We start from the raw sequence: 24657 nt of genomic DNA, 5'->3' as shown, positions 1-24657 counted from the left end.
GACGTGGATTTTCTGCTGTTGGATGTATGTCCCAATGAACGGTTAGGGTTACAAGGTCACAACTCAAAAAGATAGTGGCCATTTACCTTTAGCAGCGACGCTTATATCGATGTTATTTACTATTAGCAGCGAGACACTTTTATATGTCGTCGTTAATAATAGTTCTCACCACTATTGCCAGTTATTCTTGCAGGTGTTAACGGCTCCTGATGCTATGTTGTCGTTGCTAATATTCTTTTGAATGTCTTCTATCCATCACTTTTTTGTTATTTTCTAATATATGACAGCTAGTTTCAAAAAATCACCAACCTAGCTATTGTACGTTGGTTTGTGAAAACTTACTCTATTCTACAAGATTTTTTTGCACCTAAAATTATGAACACTATATTAAATATTTTCAAATTTACAAAATTATCATATTATATCAAAATGACGTCGTATTCGAAATTTGTTTTCCAATAGTATATTAATTTTAGGTTTCAAAAATGCAAATTTGTGATATTGTGTAAAAAATCAATTTCATTAAATATGTCCTTATAAATTAAATATATAATGAAAATTAATAAGATGAAAATAGAAGAATTTAAAAAGCAAGAACTATGAAAGGAAAGTGGAAACAGAATTTACAAACTTAGTGTCCAAGCATAATTTCATTGATCCTTATAAATATACCTTCACTATTCGCATGCAAAATCACTACAACGTATTACATGACGATTAATCAAGTTAACGCTGCCACGTCCACCTTTACAGCCGCTCTTCTCAAACCCATAAAAGAAACCAAGTCCAAGAAGTTGCTGGATACGATAAGACTACAACATCCGCAAGAAGGAAAAGATTTTACCATGAATTTTGTAAACAATGATGGTAAAATAGTTTGCAATCTATGCAAAAACACTTATGAGAAGATGAATGCCCTTTACCAACATATGAAGTTTCATTTTGATGGGGATTGGAAGATATTCTTCACATCACAGCCTAAAACGGTCACCGTCGACAAGGAGGCCAAGGTGGTTAATTCAATGGAGCCTCCACTTAGATGGGCGTTGACCAGAAAGAGAACCCGTCGGGCTTTGCTGGTGGATGATATTGACTCGAAGGTTTATAAGGGACCGATAATGGAAGTTCATGATCCAACCGATTTAGAAGGAGCGGAGAATCTCCTGGTCCTAGGATATGGTGATCATACGTATTTTCCTGAACCAAGTGTGACACAGAGGCAGATACATGCTGAAGAATCCGAGGGCGGAAGTAAAGTTTGTTTTAAATTCGATTTGAATCAGACTCCTCCGATGGACATGGAAGCGGAAGATCTCTATTATCTTGAGGAGTTTAGGTACGGAGAAGAGTGTGTGAATTGACGGAAGCAATAACTACTTTGGGTTTTAGGGTTTACTTTGGTTTTAAGTGTTATTTCTTCATTTATATAATATATTCTTGATTATATTGTTGAGCATTTCTTGGAATATTTTAGTTTATTGGTATATAGAGTTCCACATCAAATTAGTAAGAATCTTTTTATTATCAATAAAACTTAACCCAATCTTATTTTATTAAGTTTTCTATGATTTCCAACCGTTGTGATGTTAATCCATGTATCCTAATCTATTTCTATCAAATTGGTCGAATTCTGTTCAATTAAAGTAAAATAAAACCTTGTCAAATTTGAAGGCAGCAATTATCAAAATCTTTATTTTTAATTATTTAACGAAAGAAACAAAATTTATAACACGGACAGTAAGAAAGGAGATAACTATACAATTACTAATTTAAATGCATGGGTAGGATTTTTGGGTGGTATATATTCGCATAACACCAAATTTGCATTAGACGAAAGTGATCAACTATAATTAAAATGGTGGAATGCAATTTACCCATTCCCTATACTTCTATGTCGCGAACTTTTTTGCTGCATACGCTAGGAATTAGGTCAACACCAAACGGGAGAACTTTATTGTAGTTATCCTTATTGTTGTTGCGTAGGACATATGGAACTATAGAAACAGTATGGTCTTTAAACCTAAAGTTCATAGCCATAAGGAGTTGGCTTGCATTGTTCAATCCACGATCTATTACGGGATCACGACTAGAACTATGAATGATATAAATGTAAATTGGAACAATTGGTGAAATGATCCTGAGAAGGAATGTATGAAATTCTTGTACTTCTAGCTTCTTCTTAGTTTTTTTGTTAATATAACTCTTTTTTTTTTAAATCAAGAAAACACTATATTGTGGTTGCATTTTCTAGATGCGAGCTCGACCTAGATGGTGGACAATGGAGGCGACATAATGGTGGACAATGGAGGTGATCATCCCGTGTAATATTAATATATAATGATTAGCCTATTTTTAGAAAAAAAAAAAACAGATAAATTATAAGAAGTGTGATGGAGCCAAATTTAGAGGCCCAAAGTTGATAAATTACTGGAAGCAGGAAGAAGCAATATCATACATATAACAATCGTTACTTTTAAAGGATGTTGTAGGTGGAACCAAAATAGCAGAGATCGAATCGACGAATAACAAACTGACAACCTATGAAGCAATCAAGTTATGATAGAATGAATTAGTCATTTATGTCAACTCAATTCCTATGTTTCAACGATGTGAGAGTCTCATTGAATACTGAATCATATTAACCATCCTTCTCAATGTAACATCCTAATTTTCATAGTAAAATTTTCAATTTTAAAAGAAAATAAAAGTCATTTTCATAAAACCAATCATCCATAAAACGATTGTTCCCAAAACATAAACCCAAAAATCAGAGTATCATAACAATGTAGAATCTTAAACATGAAAGTTGTCGATGAATGTGTACAGTCAAACATTTGCCTTCCTACGATCCTTAGAAATACCTAAAACATTTAATCAACTATAAGTCAATTCTTAGTGATGTTCCCCAAAAATACCATACATCACACAATACACACAAGCATACAAACATTATCCTTCAGCCCAAGGTCGGTCCACCCTTAGTCTTCAGCATAAAGCTAATCCATCCCTGAAATTTAGAATAAATCTAGTCCGCCCCAAGTATCTTGAACTTCAACACAAAGCTACACCGTCCTCAACTCGTCACAAGATATATCGACACACACACACACACACACACACACATATATATATATATATATATATATATATGTATATGTAAATGTATACTAGGATACAACCCAATATTGTATACTATTTCAGGGTACAATAACAAACATAGATTTTGGCTTAAAGCTTAAGACTACAGTTCATTTACAAAAGAAAATATTAGATTTTCTGGAGGAACACACTAACATTTTCAAAGAGCAAAGATAGATTACTAAAACAAAAATGTTTATGAATTCACCAACTTAAATGTTGATACACTTTCAAAATCACTTGTATTCTCAGGGTACTAGTAGATAGGTACACTTACAAGTTTTTGAGAAGACGAAGCATTCATGGTGTCACATCTATAGTTTTTTGCTATACATTTTCGTGTTATACAAACAATATTACAAACAAAATGTATACACTATATTATTAATGCAAAGGTTGTTACTTTGATTACTATTATTCAATTGTTCTGATACTCTACGTGACGTCCTCCTCCACTAAACGTTTCCGTCGTTCCGGTTTGGGGGTGTGACATATGCAGAACTGATGTCTAGAGTTTAGCAAGACATGGCTAAAGTCTGATTCAGAATAATGAAAAGAGACATTAAATAGATAAATCATAAAAAACTAAATGATTGAGATGTTCTGCAGTCTTCAGATCTTCAGAAAGTGATGAAAAAATGCATAAAATAGCCTTCATAAGTTGTTTTCGTTGTCTAGGAACATCTATGGTTCAACTGAGACAACATCTAATATTTATATAACAGACTTGGCGGCAAGTAATGGTTCTGGAAATAAGCACGGTCTGTGCTTGGGGAGCACGATCCATGCTAGGTTATCGTAAATTTAGAACCTAGAAAAAAAAAACCCAAAAAAACCCAAAAAAAAAAACCTAAAAAAACTAGACTTCAATGGGGAAGCACGGTCCGTGCATAGGAAGCACAACCCATGCTTTAGATTTCTATATTAAAATATCCAAAATAATGGCACTGTTTGGGTTCAGGAGGTAGGCACAGGCTTTCCACACTTAAAACAAGTGACCTCCCCGTCACATTTCCCATGGTGTTTCCTTTTGCACTTTTCACACAATTTTGCTTTGCCTCCTCCTCCTCTCAAACCAGACTTTGAGAATTACTTTTCTTGTTGGATCGCATAGATCCATCGAACTTCATTTTCTCACCAACCTCAGTTCTCTCCAGACCCCTTTCCTTTAACTAGGTCTCAACATTCTTCGCTGCTCTAATGGTTACCTTCAACGTGCTTGCCATTTTGACTGTTGGGCCAAATTTTGATGGAAATCTGTAACAACGCAAATTTTCAAATAAAATTTTCATTTAAAACAAAGTGATTTCATTCAACCAATAGTATTTATTTCATGTTTCATATCAAATACATATATATAATCCCCAAGATCTCAATTAGCAGCAGTGTGTATGCATCATGCCGGCGCCTTCCCACGGTCCTCGCTAGTACCTGAAACACATACATAACAACTTGTAAGCATAAAGGCTTAGTGAGTTCCCCAGTATACCACTACACATATACGCCTTTCCAGGCCCGAACCTTATGGTCCACAGTACAACGCCTTCCGGCCCATGAGATAATCGCCTTCCGGCCCATAATATTTTGCCTTCCGGCCCATAACATATTGCCTTCCGGCCTGTAACATATTGCCTTCCGGCCCGTAACATATTGCCTTCCGGCCCGTAACATATTGCCTTCCGGCCCATAAACATATGCAACACATAGTACAATTACTTAAACACATATAGCACATATATCATATATCATACTTGACCTTTCTGTCACATAATACTTTGCCTTCCGGCCCATAGAACATACATAGCATGCATAGCAACTACCTTTTCAATTATAGCATATATATAACACATAACATATTCGACCTTCCGGTCACACATAGATACCCTTCCGGGTACAGTATAGTGAGAAGACTCACCTCGTGGTAATGTAAGCTATCAACTCTTGAAACTACTCGCACTCGATCCGCCGATCTGCAGACTTTCTATAATACCATATACCCTTATTAATACTCTTATCATTCAAGACAACTGACCCTAAGAATTTACATGCAGGTCAACTCTGGTCAACGGTCAACTTGATCGGACTCGTCGAGTGCAAAGGCGACTCGGCGAGTCTAGACGTCCTCCCCAATTTTCCCTGTTGTTCCCTTTTCTACTCGTCGAGTATCCCTCTTGACTCGACGAGGTCCTCGTGGAAGAATCGCGGGGCCACCCCGACTCCACTCACCGAGTCTGAAGAACAACTCGGCGAGTCCCAGTGAATCTTCAAGCTACTCGCCGAGTCTGCTCATCCGACTCGGCGAGTCCATGCCATGCAGTCGATCAACTGCTTCCTGAAACACGTATGGTCCCGAAATACACACTCATGGGACTATCTGGACCTCTAAACATCCTATTACTGGGGTATAAACACTTGGGTAACAACATAATAATCCATCTAATCATCAAATGGGTTCTATAAACCCTAACTTCATATACACATCAATCACAGAAGAACGAAATCCGAGATATTACCTGATTGATGCACTTTCTGTATCCCCAATCCTCAGAACGTGATTCTCTTGCTGTTCCTTTAGCTAAACCTTCCTCTTCCCTGCACACAACTCTTCCAAACCCAACAATGGTCTTCAATCCTTGCTCCAGATGCACACAATCGTTCTAGGGTTCTTCTCAGTAAGCAAAAACGAACAATGACGGCCTAAGAGGCGTTATATACGATCCAAACCAGACGGCTAGGGTTTCTGCTGAACAGCGTCGACTCGCCGAGTCCATATCTGGACTCGTCAAGTCCAGTCGCGAACCCGCGACCAAGCCTGTGGTCCTACTCGGCGAGTCAGGCACCAACTCGCCGAGTCCCCTCCTAAAATGCCCCAAAAATAGTTTTAAAGCAATACCTGAAATTTTGGGCTGTTATAACTCTCCCCCACTAGAACTAGACTTCGCCCTCGAACTCTCACTCTGCGAATAACTCCGGATGTTGCTCCCGCATTTCACGCTCCGACTCCCAAGTCATCTCCGATCCCTTCCGGTGTTGCCACTGAACCAACACCAGAGGTACCTCCTTGTTCCGCAGAACCTTGATCTTCCGATCCCTGATAGCTACTGGTCTCTCGGCGTAATTCAGGCTCGCATCCACCTGAATATCCTCTAACGGAACCACCGCCGATTCATCGGCTATACACTTCCTCAACTGTGATACGTGAAAGGTATTGTGAATCTGTCCCAACTCTGCTGGCAACTCCAACCGATAAGCTACCCGACCTACCCTTGCAATTACACGAAATGGACCTATGAACCGGGGCCCCAACTTGCCCCTCTTTCTGAACCGGATCACTCCCTTCCAAGGAGAAACTTTCAGGAGAACGAAGTCGCCAACCTGGAATTCTAGCTCGGACCGGCGTCTGTCTGCATAACTCTTATGTCGGCTCTGGGCGGTCAATAACCTCTGCCTAACCTGCTGAATCTGCTCTGTTGTCTGGAGTACGATCTCGGTACTGCCCATCACTCTCTGTCCCACCTCTCCCCAGCAAATGGGAGTCCGACACCTCCTACCATACAACAACTCAAAAGGTGGCATACCAATGCTCGAATGATGGCTGTTGTTGTAGGAAAATTCAGCCAAGGGTAAATGCGCATCCTAGCTACCCCCAAAGTCTAGTACACACGCTCTAAGCATGTCTTCCAATGTCTGAATCGTCCGCTCGCTCTGACCGTCTGTCTGGGGATGGTATGCGGTACTAAAATGCAGTTTAGTACCCAGCTCCTCATGGAATTTCTTCCAGAACCTGGAAGTGAAGCGTACATCACGGTCTAAAACAATCGAGATCGGCACTCCATGCCGAGATACTACCTCTCTCACGTATAACTCTGCCAACTTCTCCGCTGATGAACTCTCGCTAATGGCAAGGAAGTGTGCACTCTTCGTCAATCTATCCACAATCACCCAAATTGCATCGACTCCCCTAGTAGTTCTTGGCAATTTGGTGATGAAATCCATAGTAATCTGCTCCCACTTCCACTCAGGAATCTCCAAGGGCTGCAACTTACCATGCGGTCTCTGGTGCTCGGCTTTAACCCTACGGCAAGTCAAACACCTCTCAACGAACCATGCGACGTCTCTCTTCATACAAGGCCACCAATATTCCTTCCTCAAGTCCAAATACATCTTCGTAACACCGGGATGGATCGAGAATTTCGATCTATGAGCCTCCTCCATCAAAATAGTACGCGTACCGCCCACGAAAGGTACCCAAATCCGACCCTGAAACGTCAGAAGTCCTCGTCCATCCTTAACGAACTCCGAAATTAACCCAACGACTCTCTCTTTCTTCTGCATCTCGGATCTCACAACCTCGGCCTGCACCCCACGAATAGCATCCAATACCGGGGTCATCACCGTCAGTCTCAGACATACATCTCGCAATGGAATGCTCTTCCCCCTACGACTCAATGCATCTGCTACCACATTAGCCTTGCCTGGGTGGTATAGGATCTCACAGTCATAATCCTTAACCACGTCCAACCATCTCCTCTGACGCATATTTAGGTTGGGTTGATCCATCAAATACTTCAAACTCTTATGGTCCGTGTATATAGTACAACGAACCCCGTATAGGTAGTGACGCCAAATCTTGAGAGCGAACACTACTGCCCCCAACTCTAAGTCATGCATGGGATATCTCGCCTCGTGAGGCTTTAGCTGCCTCGATGCATAAGCTATCACATGGCCCCTCTGCATCAACACTGCACCCAGTCCCGAAATCGATGCGTCGCAATATACGACAAAGTCCTCCATCCCTTCCGGGAGAGCTAATACCGAGGCTTCGCACAGTCTCTGACGAAGTGTCTCGAAGGAAGTCTGCTGCTCGGGTCGCCATGAGAATGTAACACCCTTCCGGGTCAATCTGGTGAGCGGTACCGCGATCTTGGAGAAGTCCCTAATAAACCTCCGATAGTACCCCGCCAACCCAAGGAAACTCCTGATCTCGGAAGGTGACTTCGGTGCCTCCCAACTCATCACTGCTTCCACCTTGGCCGGATCGACCAATATCCCTGCCTGATTAACAACATGTCCAAGAAATTGGACCTCCCGCAACCAGAAGTCACATTTGGAGAATTTTGCATATAGTTTCTCCGACCTCAGTACCTCAAGGACCTCCCTCAAATGTGCCTCATGCTGCTCTCTAGTTCGTGAATATACTAGGATGTCGTCGATAAATACAATCACAGACCGATCCAGCATCGGTCTGCATACCCTGTTCATGAGGTCCATGAACACTGCCGGGGAATTGGTGAGCCCGAAAGGCATCACCACGAACTCGTAATGCCCATACCGCGTCCTGACTGCTGTCTTCTGGACGTCCTCATCCCGCACTCTTACCTGATGGTACCCTGATCTCAGATCGATCTTGGAAAACCAAGATGCCCCTTGCAACTGATCGAATAGATCATCGATCCTCGGTAACGGATAGCGGTTCTTGACCGTCACCTTGTTCAACTCCCGGTAATCAATACACATCCGGTGTGAACCATCCTTCTTCTTGACGAATAGAATCGGTGCTCCCCACGGCGAGCTACTCGGCCGAATAAATCCCTTCCCCAGCAACTCCTGGAGTTGCGAGGACAACTCTTGCATCTCTGGAGGTGCAAGACGATAAGGCACCTTCGCAATAGGCGCAGCCCCCGGAATCAGATCGATACCAAACTCTACTTGCCTTGCAGGAGGTATTCCCGGCAACTCCTCAGGAAAAACATCTGAAAACTCGTGCACCACTGGAACCTCCTCCACTGTCCTCGGTCTCTCGGAAGCCTCCCGCGTATCCATCACATACGCCACAAAACCTCTACATCCCTGCTGTAGGCATTGCCTCGCCCTAGCGGTCGAACAAAAAGTTGATCCCGAACGGGTACCCTCGTCGTACACCGTAAGAACTCCCCCACTAGGGTCTCGTATAGTCACCAGCTGGCGCTCACAGTCGATGACGGCGCTGAATCGGCTCAACCAGTCCATGCCCACGATGACACACACATCACCCATCGCAATAGAAATTAGGTCAATCGGAAACGCAATCCCAAAAATCTCTAGTACGCATCCCCGAAGAACCTCCGTAGCACAAACCACCCTCTCGGCCGCTATAGAAATGCTCAGAGGCCGACTTAACGACTCACGACTAATGCTGATATGCTGACTAAAAGCTAAAGATACAAAGGATCTACTCGCACCCGAATCAAATAACACAAGAGCAGGCATAGAGTTCACAAGAAAAGTACCTACACATATATTAACATAAGCATAACATTTCAACTTTAAATAAATACGCGAATTACAGTATACCTGCCACAACATCGGGTGCAGCGCGGACCTCCTCCGCAGTCAGCTGAAAGGCTCTCCCGTGAGCCCTCGGGGCCTCGACCTTCGCCGGTCGTGTCTCGGTAGTCCTGGTAGTAGGTGTAGATCCCTGACGAAGCTGCGGGCACTCGGCCTTCCGATGGCCTGTCTTGTTGCAATGAAAGCAAACCAAAAACCCCTTAGGGCAATCCCTGGCAATGTGTCCTTCCTTGCCACATTTGTAGCAACCCCCCGCTCGATACGCCCCCTCATGACTCTTGCCGCACTTTCCGCAAGTGCGGACCTTCGAACCTCCCATCCTCGAATTAGCGGACTTGGTCCGCTTGGCTGCCGGCTGAAACTGAGCCGGTCGCCGGTCCGCCCGCCGAGACTCGGCCTCCTCCTTGGCCTGGGTCTCTAACTCGATCTCGCGCTTCCTGGCGTTCGCCTGAAGCTCAGTAAAAGTACGATAGGTGGAGTTTGACACAAACTCCCGGATATCCCTCCTCAACACGCCCAAGTACCGGCTCATCCGTGACTTCTCTGTAGACACCAGCTCGGGGCAGAACATCGCCCTCTCGTGAAACTTCCGTGTGACCACCGCAAAGGAATCAGTACCCTACTTAAGGGTCAAGAACTCCTGAATCAATCGTTCCCTCTCCACTGGGGGAACGTACTCATCCCTGAACATCTCAGTAAACCTCTCCATGTCACCGCTGAAATCTCTGCCAGAGTGAAGTTCGCCGTTACGAACTTCCACCAATCCTTCGCTCCCAGACGGAGCTGGTTCAAGGCGAACCGTACCCTCAGGTGCTCCGGGCATGAGCAAGTATAGAAGCACCCCTCAATGTCGGCGATCCACCTCATCGCCGCAATCGGATCCTGCGTCCCATCAAACTCAGGGGGTTTCGTGTTGCTGAATTCCCAGAATAGCAACGAATCACCCCCTTGCGGCCTAGCAGCGGCCACAGCTGCGGTAGCGGCAGCGACTGCAGCTTCAGTCAGTGCGGCGTACCGCTCCTCAAACTCCTCCATCAGGGTGGTCTTAATGGACCCAAACATCTCCGGGATCTCAGCCCGAACCGCCGCAGCTACCTCCTCTTGAATCATCTGACGAATCTCCTCGTCACTCATACTGCTCGAACTCGCTCCATGGCGTGTCGTAACCATAATGTCTCTGAAATATAACATAAGATTATCAGAGACTCCATCAAGTACTGTTGCACTCGATAACGCAACCCTACCCAGTCTCCGACATCCAGGGATTCTTACTTGGGTCGCCCACCGACCCGGTGTCTTTGGTAGTACGGTCCCAATACTACCGACCACACCGTATCAGCATTCGTCCCAAATCTTCCTCCCCGAACCCCGAATAGTGAGTACTCTACTTCTAATATGCACTACCTACCTGCACGCTACCGAATATCTCATATAAGCAATCTTCCTAGACTAAGGCATCAGAAAACAGGCCATTCTAGTCCTATCATGTATACCTAGTCTTCTAGCATGCAGAACAATTCATAATTCAGTGCATAACATAACATTGTAAGGTATTCTGGGGATCTTTACCGTTCGGGCGCTGGCTGATCGTACACACTGCTTCTTTCTTGTTTACCACTTTACCATTTATAAAAGTTTATGTATTTATTATTTTTAAAAAGATTTTTCCTCAAATCCTCGGTTTGAGTTCAGTTACACCCGAAGGTACACCCGAATCCCTCAAACCAAGGCTCTGATACCAATTGTAACAACGCAAATTTTCAAATAAAATTTTCATTTAAAACAAAGTGATTTCATTCAACCAATTGTATTTATTTCATGTTTCATATCAAATACATATATAAAATCCCCAAGATCTCAATTAGCAGCAGTGTGTATGCATCATGCCGGTGCCTTCCCACGGTCCTCGCTAGTACCTGAAACACATACATAACAACTTGTAAGCATAAATGCTTAGTGAGTTCCCCAGTATACCACTACACATATACGCCTTTCCAGGCCCGAACCTTACGGTCCACAGTACAACGCCTTCCGGCCCATGAGATAATCGCCTTCCGGCCCATAATATTTTGCCTTCCGGTCCATAACATATTGCCTTCCGGCCTGTAACATATTGCCTTCCGGCCCGTAACATATTGCCTTCCGGCCCGTAACATATTGCCTTCCGGCCCATAAACATATGCAACACATAGTACAATTACTTAAACACATATAGCACATATATCATATATCATACCTGACCTTTCTGTCACATAATACTTTGCCTTCCGGCCCATAGAACATACATAGCATGCATAGCAACTACCTTTTCAATTATAGCATATATATAACACATAACATATTCGACCTTCCGGTCACATATAGATACCCTTCCAGGTACAGTATAGTGAGAAGACTCACCTCGTGTTAATGTAAGCTATCAACTCTTGAAACTACTCGCACTCGATCCGCCGATCTGCAGACTTTCTATAATACCATATACCCTTATTAATACTCTTATCATTCAAGACAACTGACCCTAAGAATTTACATGCAGGTCAACTCTGGTCAACGGTCAACTTGACCGGACTCGTCGAGTGCAAAGGCGACTCGGCGAGTCTAGACGTCCTCCCCAATTTTCCCTGTTGTTCCCCTTTCTACTCGTCGAGTATCCCTCTTGACTCGACGAGGTCCTCGTGGAAGAATTGTGGGGCCACCCCGACTCCACTCGCCGAGTCTGAAGAACAACTCGGCGAGTCCCAGTGAATCTTCAAGCTACTCGCCGAGTCTGCTCATCCGACTCGGCGAGTCCATGCCATGCAGTCGATCAACTGCTTCCTGAAACATGTATGGTCCCGAAATACACACTCATGGGACTATCTGGACTTCTAAACATCCTATTACTGGGGTATAAACACTTGGGTAACAACATAATAATCCATCTAATCATCAAATGGGTTCTATAAACCCTAACTTCATATACACATCAATCACAGAAGAACGAAATCCGAGATATTACCTGATTGATGCACTTTCTGTGTCCGCAATCCTCAGAACGTGATTCTCTTGCTGTTCCTTTAGTTAAACCTTCCTCTTCCCTGCACACAACTCTTCCAAACCCAACAATGGTCTTCAATCCTTGCTCCAGATGCACACAATCGTTCTAGGGTTCTTCTCAGTAAGCAAAAACGAACAATGACAGCCTAAGAGGCGTTATATACGATCCAAACCAGACGGCTAGGGTTTCTGCTGAACAGCGTCGACTCGCCGAGTCCATATCTGGACTCGTCGAGTCCAATCGCGAACCCGCGACCAAGCCTGTGGTCCTACTCGGCGAGTCAGGCACCAACTCGCCGAGTCCCCTCCTAAAATGCCCCAAAAATAGTTTTAAAGCAATACCTGAAATTCCGGGCTGTTACAAAATCCATTAGCAAATTTCTCTATCTTATCGAGTTCAGTCGGCACCAGGTGTGGAAGTAACTTCATCTTCTAAGTGAACACAGTAGCATAGTTATCAATGCTTATTTTCCCCTTCTTCAAGTTCTGGAACTCATTGTTTAGATCTATCAGATCTATTTTGGAGCAGTATTGCACTTTCAACTATTCTATGAACGCTTCCCAAGACATCTTCAGAGCTTCCCTCTGTGACATCGTATCCGCGAATAACTTCCACTAGCTTAAAACTCTGGTCTTCAGTTGTCTGACCGCAAAGACATTTTTCTGCTTGTTGCTACTGTTACAACTTTCAAATAACATCTTCATTTCGGAGATCCAGTCCATAATCTCTACAGGCTTTGGGCTTATGGAAAGACTTGGTAGTTTGGCACCCAAGAAGTTCTTATACATACGTCCATCTCTGTTGATTCCCCTCTTTGGGTCATTCCTTTCTGCCACTGGGTGTTCCGTTTGACTGACAGTGTAGCTGTAATTTCCTTCCTCTGATTGTCCGATTTCATTTATGCTTTATAATAAAATCAGAGTAACCTTTTAATGAAAAGTTTTGCGGAATTTGTTTCCAAAACAAAATATGATAAAGATTTATCAAATCATTTCCAAAGAAATGTATTTTTGTTATATTACAAAATTCAAGATGTCATCGTCAATACATATCAAAAGCATAAACCAAAAACATCATACGCCACAAAACAAAATTGGCCTCAAAAACAATATAGGCCTTACAACATTCTATATATTTTCTATTGGCCTATAAATCCATAATCTTTCATCATATCATCCATCTATTCCCTTGCCACTACCTGTAATACAAGAGACTAAGTGGGTCAGGCTTGGGAGCTTGGTAAGCATATAGATTTTTCAACCCATAATAAATAAGATTATTAATTTCATCAAACTAAACAAACCAGATTACCCGATCATGTTATCCTCACTTTACGTCCCTAAAGTATCTAATAAAAGGGACCTAGCCTAAGGATCATCATCGGGGTGGACTCTGCTGCTGAGGGGATTCCTCAGCCACAAATGTCCATAAGGCAACCATGAGGAATATGGAGTACACCGGTGAACACGTCGCTCACAAACACCTACAGGTTGCGAGCCTTCTAGCTTTCCACTGGACTGTCTATAAAAGTTTGTGGTTGTCATCTATACTCTACTAGATGACTGGATCATTGTCAACACCGAGGCATCTCATCATTTTATTTCATCACACATCAACTATTTCATTTACCCATGTTTTACGGAACATATTTGTAGATATAAATTACATATACAGTTCAGATCTGAAAAACGAAGTTTAAATCTTTCATCCAGCATACATCTCAGGTAAACAGATTATATATATATATATATATATATATATATATATATATATATATATATATATATATATATATATACTAGTAAGGGACCCACGCAATGCGGTGACACCAGATAGTTTCTTTCGGCATATAGTTTTTGTGCGGCGATTATTCTTTTTCGTGTGAGATAGTTCGTTTCATCCTCGAAAATGATGGTTTTGTATCAAATAATTCTTTTAGACGAATTGTTTCTAGTTAGGTACATAGATGCGAGAACGGAATGGATTCCCATAAAATGTGTATTGTCATTATTATTGATAATTTTCGGTTAATTTTAAAAACCAATTAAATTATAACAAAACATTTTTGTATGGTGGATATTATATTGTTAACTCATTTATTCATAATTTTACTTTTTATCCCCCAACATAGTATAAGCATGGTTAATCCAAATAGAAAACAAATTATTATCGTTTCTCCCTTCCTCATAGTAATTATGTTGTTATTATGGGCAAAAACTAAGTATCTTATTAGCTCTTACAAGCCTCGTACATTGTACTACACACATAAAAACTGAAATAGCAATGTACTTCAAAAAAAATTCTAATCTATATTTTGTAACAATCAAATTTCAATCAGTATTAGTTTTCTTTTAGCAGGATGTTTTGTGATAAAGATTGATAAACGTTGCAAATTTAAATTAAAATAGAAGTTGTAATATTATGTTAAAACTAAATGTACATTGCTTTGTTTTACAAAGAAAAGTGTGGTTATTTCAATGAATATTTTATTTTTGACGTATAGATTCTAGTAAGATATAGTTTCTTTCAATCGATTATTTTCTGTTAAAATAAGACTTCGTTGTTGTTTTTGGCACGATTGTCTTAATATCTTCCACTGAAACAGTTGACCACCTTCACAGAGACTTGTTTGAAGTACTTTTTTTTAATAAATAAAACGTTAGTTCAAATAAGTAATATTTGAAATGGTTATATAAAGAAGTTTTTTTAATAAATAAAACGTTAGTTCAAAAGTAAATTTCTTCAATTGTTGATATATAAAAGTCCAAAAGAAAACATATTTACCTAAAATAGACAAATATCTTCTTGATTATTGCATATGGCACCCATTATCACATTTAAGTATAAAGAATCGAGAAATAAAAATTAAAAATATATTACTTAACTATGAGTTCAAAATCTGATAAATGAAATCTGTGTTTTTCTAATTTTTACTTTTAACTTTAAACGTTGATTAAATGCTTAAAATATATATATATATATATATATATATATATATATATATATATATATATATATATATATCATTTCTAAACAATATCGGCAACTCATGCATCTGCATATAAAATTTTATTATGCACAAAAATTATAAAATTATAATTCATTCTTAGAAACAAATCCTTCATTTGATTTTAAACAATAAGTGCTTTAATAAGACTTTTTTAATTTATGTACCGCAACAAAAAATCAACCTCAATTTACATCATGTTCTTATAAGGCCCTAAAAATGAAAACATAGTGACTAGTGAATCTTTGTGTTTTTGCTCTTGTTTTTTGTTTATGATGCACATTTCCAATATCCATTCCCCTGTACCCTTTTCAAAACAGTATATTCTTCGTCCACCAGGTAAACATGTCATAATTTCTACACAACCAAAATGAATTTTTTAATCCTTTTGGGTAAAATAAATGAAGAAAATGTAGACATTAACATTAAAAAGTTAAATGACACCATCATTATACATACATACCATCTCATTGATAACGCAACTACAAGTCTCGTGTTCCCTGAAAGCAAAAAGATGGAGATATAAGGGTAATCCTTAGCTTATTCATCCCTATATAACGAAGTAAATATTATTAGTCTTGCAAATGGTGAAAAAACTTTCCTTCTACATGTTGAAAATAATTTTAAAAAACCAAAATCTTGCAGATAAATAATCGATGACCTTCCAGAAATTATTTAACCATAACAAAAAAAACAATAAAATCTTTTAATACATGTAAAACCCACTTCAACATTTATATCAAAAGACAGATCATCTTACTTAAATGAAGTAGAAGAATATCCAAGGTTTTCTTGAGTGTCTACTAAGTGAGAGAGATGATGAGTGGCGTAGGGTTTTGTTCCAGGGTCATAGATCGAGTGAGGAAGAGATAACAAATGGTGACAGGTGTGGGCGATTCTTCCATGACTGCTATGTGTGTGTGTGTGTGTGTGTGAGAGAGAGAGAGAACAACAACGATGGTTAAAGAAACACACACCCAAAGTCAGATTGGATATACATCAAAACAAAGACTAATCAAAACAAAACAAAATAGATAGATGGGGAAAAGAAACCTATCTGTAACATTTCTAAATTTTGAAGTCAATGGATTCAAGATGAAAACCAGATCTGGATCGTGTTCTGCAAAAGGAAGACACAAAAAGTCAACAAAATAGCAAAAACTTTTGTTAAACTAAATGACGAACAAATCGAGGATGACGGGCGTTTTAGAGAGAAATGAAAGATGATGGTCGTTATGGTCTTTGCGTTGTGTGATTATGTGCTGGTGGTGACAGCATTGCTGGTTTGATGGAGTAGGTGTAGACAGGGAGAGATAGAAGGCATGGCACTTACAAATGGAGGCCGTTGATGGTGGTGGTAATTCAATGTTGGTGCTTACAGTTAGGGTTTCTGGCGACCGACGGATAGAAAGGGTAGTAGTGAGAAATACCAAGGGGACAGGTTACCTGAACATTTCTTAAGGCAAATTGGGAAGAAAGATCATCGGTTGAATAATAGCCAAAAATTTATTTGGTTATCCTCCACACAAAAACACCTACACGGATTGAGAGAAAACCGGTGAAGAGAAAATGGTGAAGAATAATTTGTGAACGTGAGTTTAAAAGGAATTCTAGAAAAATGTAATGGAGATTGGGAGATCTGATAGGTAACAGGCTGCCATTGAGTAAGACGGGGAGAAAGGCATCGACCAATAGGCGGGATCTAAATGTTTTATATACGTTTTAAAATTGACAAATTATTGAAATCCCGCTCAAATGTATCATGCATCCATATTTGTACCTCTCTTAAGAGTTACTCTTAAAATTAAGACATTATGCATTCAATACTTGTACATAGTTTGTGATTGGTTCTAAGCATTTCACTTGGATTGCCATCTATTTAATCAACACCATACAAATTGGATCGAAGGGTTCAAAATTTATTTCCTTGTTTTTTAAGACATTGTCTTAATTTTTTTGGGACCCACAATTATAAATGGTTTATAAAATGGTATATATATATATATATATATATATATATATATATATATATATATATATATACATAGCATGTAATTTATATAAAATACTTTATATCTATGTGTAAGATGAAAGTGACTACACACTCACATGATAAGGTGGTGATTTGGAAAGCACTTTGCTTCTTAAAATAATATTCTTTGACAAAACCGCGAGGTTTGCTTAAAAACCGGGCTCTGCGGGGGCAGAGTTGTAACAACCCGAAGTTTTCTATCGTCGAAAACTTGTTCTACCCGTGAGATTTCGCCGTTAGTCGATCCGTTTCTTTCTCGCTTTGGGTTAATTAATTAAATTTATACGTTTATTATAATTTAATGAGTGTTCAAATCCCTTGGGAACTCATGAAATTAACCCAAAAGTGTTTACATCAAAAAGTTAGAAACATTCCCGCCGAGTGACGGTAACTTAATCGGGTGCGACCAAAAGCCCCGTTTAATGCCGGTATCGGGTAGAATTCCACCTCGTCCAAGTTTTAGGACCTATATAAACGTGTTTTAACATCCATTTGAAGCTTTTTCCTTCTCTCTCTACTCTCTCTCTAACCTCTCTCCTAAAATCCAAGATTTAGGGTCCAAAACTCAATTTTAAGGTCTCAAATCCTTAAGGTAACTTCCTAACCTCATTGTATAGCTTATTTGACTTCCAAATTCGAGATTAAATCATGAAATGGGACATGACATAAGGGTTTACGGCCCAAGAAGGTGCCTAGGCTGTAAACACCAAAAATGAAGGGTTTTGAGCCCTTAAACCCCTCCTTGACAATTTTGGGACCTAGATATGGCTAAATGACTTCAAGATATGGACTTTAAACACTTAAAACATGGATTTTATGAGGTTTGAAGGAGTTTACAGCCAAGGCATGTGCTTAGGCCGTAAACTCATATAACTAGGGTTTTGATGCCCTTAAACCCTTCCAAATCACAAACAAGGCTTAGATATGAATTTTAGAATATTGGTTTTAGCATTTGGACACCTTAAACATAATTTTTGGGGGATTTGTGTGAGTTTATGGCCAAGGCATGTGCTTGGGCTGTAAGCTCCTTAAACATGGGTATAAATTCAATTCTAAGGTGTTAGAAAGCCATCCAACACCACCAAAAGCCTTGGAATAAATCAAAGGACCAACCAAAAATAGTTTTATGGCTTTAAACACATCAAAACCCCACATTTGAGAGTTTACGGCCATAGAACATGTCTCATGGCCGTAAACTCATAAAAGGGTGTCAATTGGTGCCTCAAACTCATTTCTAGGTTTGTGGGAATTTTTAGAATCACATGTGATTAATTTTAAGATTTTAAAAACACTTAATCAAGGGGATTTGAGAGTTTACGGCCAAAGATCCCATGCCTAGGCCATAAACTCCCTTAAGTGTTGCAAATGGTGTTTTTAATTCAATCCAAGCCTTAAGTAAAATTATTCCAAGCATTTCCAAGTGTCTATATCCATTTATGATCCAAATTTGCACCATAAACCACCCTACCATGAGTTTACGGCCGTAAACTCATGGGGAATGGGTGTTTTGGACTAAAAACTCTTGTATAAGTCTATTCATGGGGAGTAAACTCAAGTCCCAAGTCCCTCGCTTCAATTCCCGTCCTTAAACGCCACCCGGGTCCCTCCAAACACTCGTAATGGGGTGTTTCCGCGATTGCAAGTAATGGTCCTTACCAAATAATCAATCTAGGTCCTAATTAGATACAAATGTGTATCTTTACATTATACTTAGGAACCTCGTGTGTTTGCAAGCCCCAGACCAACACTTAGCATCCGAAATCACCACATTTCTCGTCCGGTGAGTTCATACCCTACCCTTTTTCAACTGTTTTCACTGTTTTCAGGGGGGGAATACAAGCAAAAGTACAAGGAAATCTTGTACTCAAACTTATTGTTTTCAGTTTAATCATTTTCATTCTGTATGTTCTAATATCAATAACTGTGTTTATCAAATAGTTCGAATTACGAATTTAGCTTTCAAACTAATCATAGATTTCTTGATGAAATGCTCTAATCTAAACTATGTGTCATAATCTACGAATAACTTATACTAATTTCCAATTATAACTAACTACAAATACGAATACAAAGCTATAACTAGGAATAGAACGAATACGAAACTATAATTAGAACAGAACGAATAACGAAACCACAACTAGAAATAGAACGAAGAACCCATTTATAACTAGGAACAAAATGGATAACGAAACTATAATTAAGAACAGAACGAATACAAAAACGACTACGAATACGAATAGTATTAGGAGTAGGATTAGGGATAGGAATACGACTGCGAATACAAATACGACTGCGAATACGAATACAAATACGAATAGTATTAGGAGTAGGATTAGGAATAGGAATGCGACTACGAATACGAATACGACTGCGAACACGAATACGAATACGAATAGTAATAGGAATAGGAATAAGGAAAAAAATACAGTAACAAATACGAATACGAACGCGAATAAGTACAATTATAACTAATTAAGAATGAAAACACGAATATGAAGATGTGAATCTAAGTATATTCCGAGATATTATCATTAGGAGATCAGCATACCTAGGTACGAATGGAAATAAATCAGTATATCAAAATCAAGTAACTAAAGATTACTTTTAGGAAAGTACGGGACTTTGCTGGGGAAAAACACAACATTACCTAATCAAGTTACATCTTTTACATCTTTAACATCATTCACATTAGAATTCAACATGCAGGAAAGCATGGGGCTTTCCTGGGTAACACTTATATAACTAGAAATAGTAACAAACTGAATAACATTACATAATTTACAACTAGTAATATACAATCAGGAAAGTATGGGACTTTCCTGGGATCATAGTTAAACAATCAGAACTGTATAACCTAACAATCAACCAACCTTCTCTTTTAAAAAAATATGGGATTTTCTTGGATAACAACTTTTCGGTAACTAAAGGAAACTCGTACATTTTCACAAAGCAAACATCTTATGAACTCACCAGCTTTATGCTGATTTTCAAACTGCTTGTATTCTCAGGTCAACATTAGACAGGTACCTAGCGAATCTTTTGAAGAAGACAGAGCGTACAGAAGACTCGTCTCTACTTTTGTTCATATATACTATGTATTACGAATGTACAACTTTACTTTTGAAAAAATGTAAACTTTGATATGTAATGTATTGGTTGTTTACTTTGCTTACTATGTACATTGGATTTGATACTCAACTTGGTAGTCCACCCCGGAGACGTTTCCGCCTTCGGTTTTCAGGGTGTGACAGATTGGTATCAGAGCCCTTGTTTATAGTGAATGGAGTATACCAAACCTTACATGGTATAAAACTATAAACACTAAAGGGCCTCAATGCTCCTAACTAAAAGTATACCTCAAATATAAGTATTTTCAAAAGTATACAAGTATACCCGACAGTCAAAAATCCATAACTACAAGTAGAACAAAGCATAAGTAAATGGGTGTTGTACACTGCGGTTAAACCTGGGCAGTTATGTAGTCGTGTCTAGTATCAATATAGCCTGGCCAACTATATTCATTCGATACACGACCAACATGTGCTTAGGAGTGACTGTGGTACGCAGCATGCCTAAAACTTACCCAATACCCAAACAACGAATCGTCGCTGCAGCGAATCATGAAATACTATGGGAGTATTTCTCGAGCCAAATCCGTTATAGAATTCCTCATCCTAGCGTTGCTCCTTAATCATTTCTTTAGCGATAATTTATCTGTTTGATAACTCCTTCCTGTTTTATCGCTTAATAGAATTCTATGCATGCCATAAAGAGATATCCTTTGTATCATATCTCTTGATTCAATTCAGAGGACTTATCATCCACTCTTCCTGATCTTATTAGATCAAGATGCCTCCAAGAAAGAGACCCAGCTCACAGAACAACAACAATCCTCCTCAAACACCACCTTCTCTTCAAATCGACTTGGCAACCCTTCAGTCAGTTTTAACTGCAGCATTTTCAGCAGCCATGTCGCAAACCAACCCCGGTAGTTCGGGAGGTGGTCCCCAACCTCAAAACCAGGAGAATAGCCAGGGACACCGAAAGGAGTGTTCCTATAAAAACTTTATGCATGCAAAACCTACATTCTTTTATGGCACAGGAGGTGTCATTGCTCTAACTCGATGGTTAGAAAGGATCGAATCTATCTTCGAGATCCGTGCTTGTTCAGAATCCGACAAAGTGAAGTTTGCCGCTTGCACTCTCACCAACAAAGCCCTGACTTGGTGGAACAGCCAAGTCAAATATCTAACTCTACCTGTAGCCAATGCTATGGGTTGGGAAGTTATGAAGGAACTTCTGCACGCTGAGTATTGCCCTCGGGGTGAAATCTAGAAGTTGGAGCATGAACTTTGGAATCTGAAGATGAAAGGTTCCGATATCACCGCTTACACATCTAGGTTTGACGACTTAGCGCTTCTTTGTCAAGGGATGGTTACCCCTGAAAGTAAGAAGATAGAGAGGTTTATCTGGGGATTAACCCAGCCAACCAAAGGGAACGTCTTAGCTGCGAGGCCGGATACATACGACATCGCCAAATGCCTAGCGCAAATCTTGATTGACCATAGTGAGGATGTAGAGGAAGCAACCACCACTCCTAAACCGACAGAAAGAAGTGGTGAGAAAAGAAAGTACTGGGAGGCAGGGGATAAATATCAGCCTTCCCAGGAGTTCTCGAAGAGACAACAAATGGTGACGGTCCACGCTACCACTACCCCTACTGTTGTACCCGTCATCGGTTCCTCAGCTCAAGCACCTATTACCGGATATGCAGGTGTTCTCCCGTGGTGTAACCAGTGTAGTTACCATCACTATATCCCCGGTCCCTGTCGTATAAAACTTTGCAAAAATTATGGCCAAGAGGGTCACCTCGCGCGAAATTGTAGAACACCAACAAATCAAGCTCCCGGAGTGGGCATCAATCAGGTCTGTTATGGTTGCGGAATGGTCGGACATTATAAGAGAAACTGCCCCAATGCAACAACAGCTGGCAACTCTGGAAGAGTCCTAGCTATAGGACAAGGTGAGACATCCACCGATCCCACAGTTGCCCCGAGTATATTCCTTTTCGACAACCATTTACTTGCAGTTCTTTTTCAACTCTAATCTAGAAAGATAAACTGTTATCTATTCATACGAATCTCTCCAAAAACGTAGAACTTTTCGAAATCCTCATTAGGATTGATCCCGTAACATACAAACTTCGATTAACCTCGAAACTTAGAAACATTCCTATAGTATGTCACGTCTCGGTCTTTTAGAAATATCTACCCAACAAAACCTAGACGCTTCCCGATAATGAGGGTTCACTGGAACGTCAAGTGGAGACTCGATTCCACGTGGAAGCGTGAAGATCCGAAGCAGTAAACTCATCCTCGATTCTCATTTCAACTTGCAAATTGAGTTCGAATCTTTAAATTTCGGGACGAAATTCCCTCTAACGGGGAGATAATGTAACAACCCGAAGTTTTCTATCATCAAAAACTTGTTCTACCCGTGAGATTTCGCCGTTAGTCGATCTGTTTCGTTCTCGCTTTGGGTTAATTAATTAAATTTATACGTTTATTATAATTTAATGAGTGTTTAAATCCCTTAGGAACTCATGAAATTAACCCAAAAGTGTTTACATCAAAAAGTTAGAAACATTCCCGCCGAGTGACGGTAACTTAATCGGGTGCGACCAAAAGCCCCGTTTAATGCCAGTATCGGGTAGAATTCCACCGCGTCTAAGTTTTAGGACCTATATAAACGTGTTTTAACATCCATTTGAAGCTTTTTCCTTCTCTCTCTACTCTCTCTCTAACCTCTCTCCTAAAATCCAAGATTTAGGGTCCAAAACTCAATTTTAAGGTCTCAAATCCTTAAGGTAACTTCCTAACCTCATTGTATAGCTTATTTGACTTCCAAATTCGAGATTAAATCATGAAATGGGACATGACATATGAGTTTACGGCCCAGGAAGGTGCCTAGGCCGTAAACACCAAAAATGAAGGGTTTTGAGCCCTTAAACCCCTCCTTGACAATTTTGGGACCTAGATATAGCTAAATGACTTCAAGATATGGACTTTAAACACTTAAAACATGGATTTTGTGAGGTTTGAAGGAGTTTACGGCCAAGGCATGTGCTTAGGCTGTAAACTCATATAACTAGGGTTTTCATGCCCTTAAACCCTTCCAAATCACAAACAAGGCTTAGATATGAATTTTAGAATATTGGTTTTAGCATTTGGACACCTTAAACATAATTTTTGGGGGATTTGTGTGAGTTTACGGCCAAGGCATGTGCTTGGGCCATAAACTCCTTAAAGATGGGTATAAATTCAATTCTAAGGTGTTAGAAAGCCATCCAACACCACCAAAAGCCTTGGAATAAATCAAAGGACCAACCAAAAATAGTTTTATGGATTTAAACACATCAAAACCCCACATTTGAGAGTTTACGGCCATAGAACATGTCTCATGGTCGTAAACTCATAAAAGGGTGTCAGTTGGTGCCCCAAACTCATTTCTAGGCTTGTGGGAATTTTTAGAATCACATGTGATTAATTTTAAGACCTTAAAAGCACTTAATCAAGGGGATTTGAGAGTTTACGGCCAAAGATCCCATGCCTAGGCTGTAAACTCCCTTAAGTGTTGCAGATGGTGTTTTTAATTCAATCCAAGCCTTAAGTAAAATTATTCCAAGCATTTTCAAGTGTCTATATCCATTTATGATCCAAATTTGCACCATAAACCACCCTACCATGAGTTTACGGTCGTAAACTCATGGGGAATGGGTGTTTTGGACTAAAAACTCTTGTATAAGTCTATTCATGGGGAGTAAACTCAAGTCCCAAGTCCCTCGCTTCAATTCCCGTCCTTAAACGCCACCCGGGTCCCTCCAAACACTCGTAATGGGGTGTTTCCGCGATTGCAAGTAATGGTCCTTACCAAATAATCAATCTACGTCCTAATTAGATACGAATGTGTATCTTTACATTATACTTAGGAACCTCGTGTGTTTGCAAGCCCCGGACCAACACTTAGCATCCGAAATCGCCACATTTCTCGTCCGGTGAGTTCATACCCCTACCCTTTTTCAACTGTTTTCACTGTTTTCAGGGGGGGGGGGGGGGG

The sequence above is a fragment of the Lactuca saligna genome, chromosome 2 (genome assembly GCF_052625555.1).
Source record: "Lactuca saligna cultivar CGN05327 chromosome 2, ASM5262555v1, whole genome shotgun sequence".
Lineage (NCBI taxonomy): Eukaryota > Viridiplantae > Streptophyta > Magnoliopsida > Asterales > Asteraceae > Lactuca > Lactuca saligna.
The sequence above is the reverse complement of the archived record's forward strand: the minus strand, read 5'-3'. Positions refer to the sequence as shown.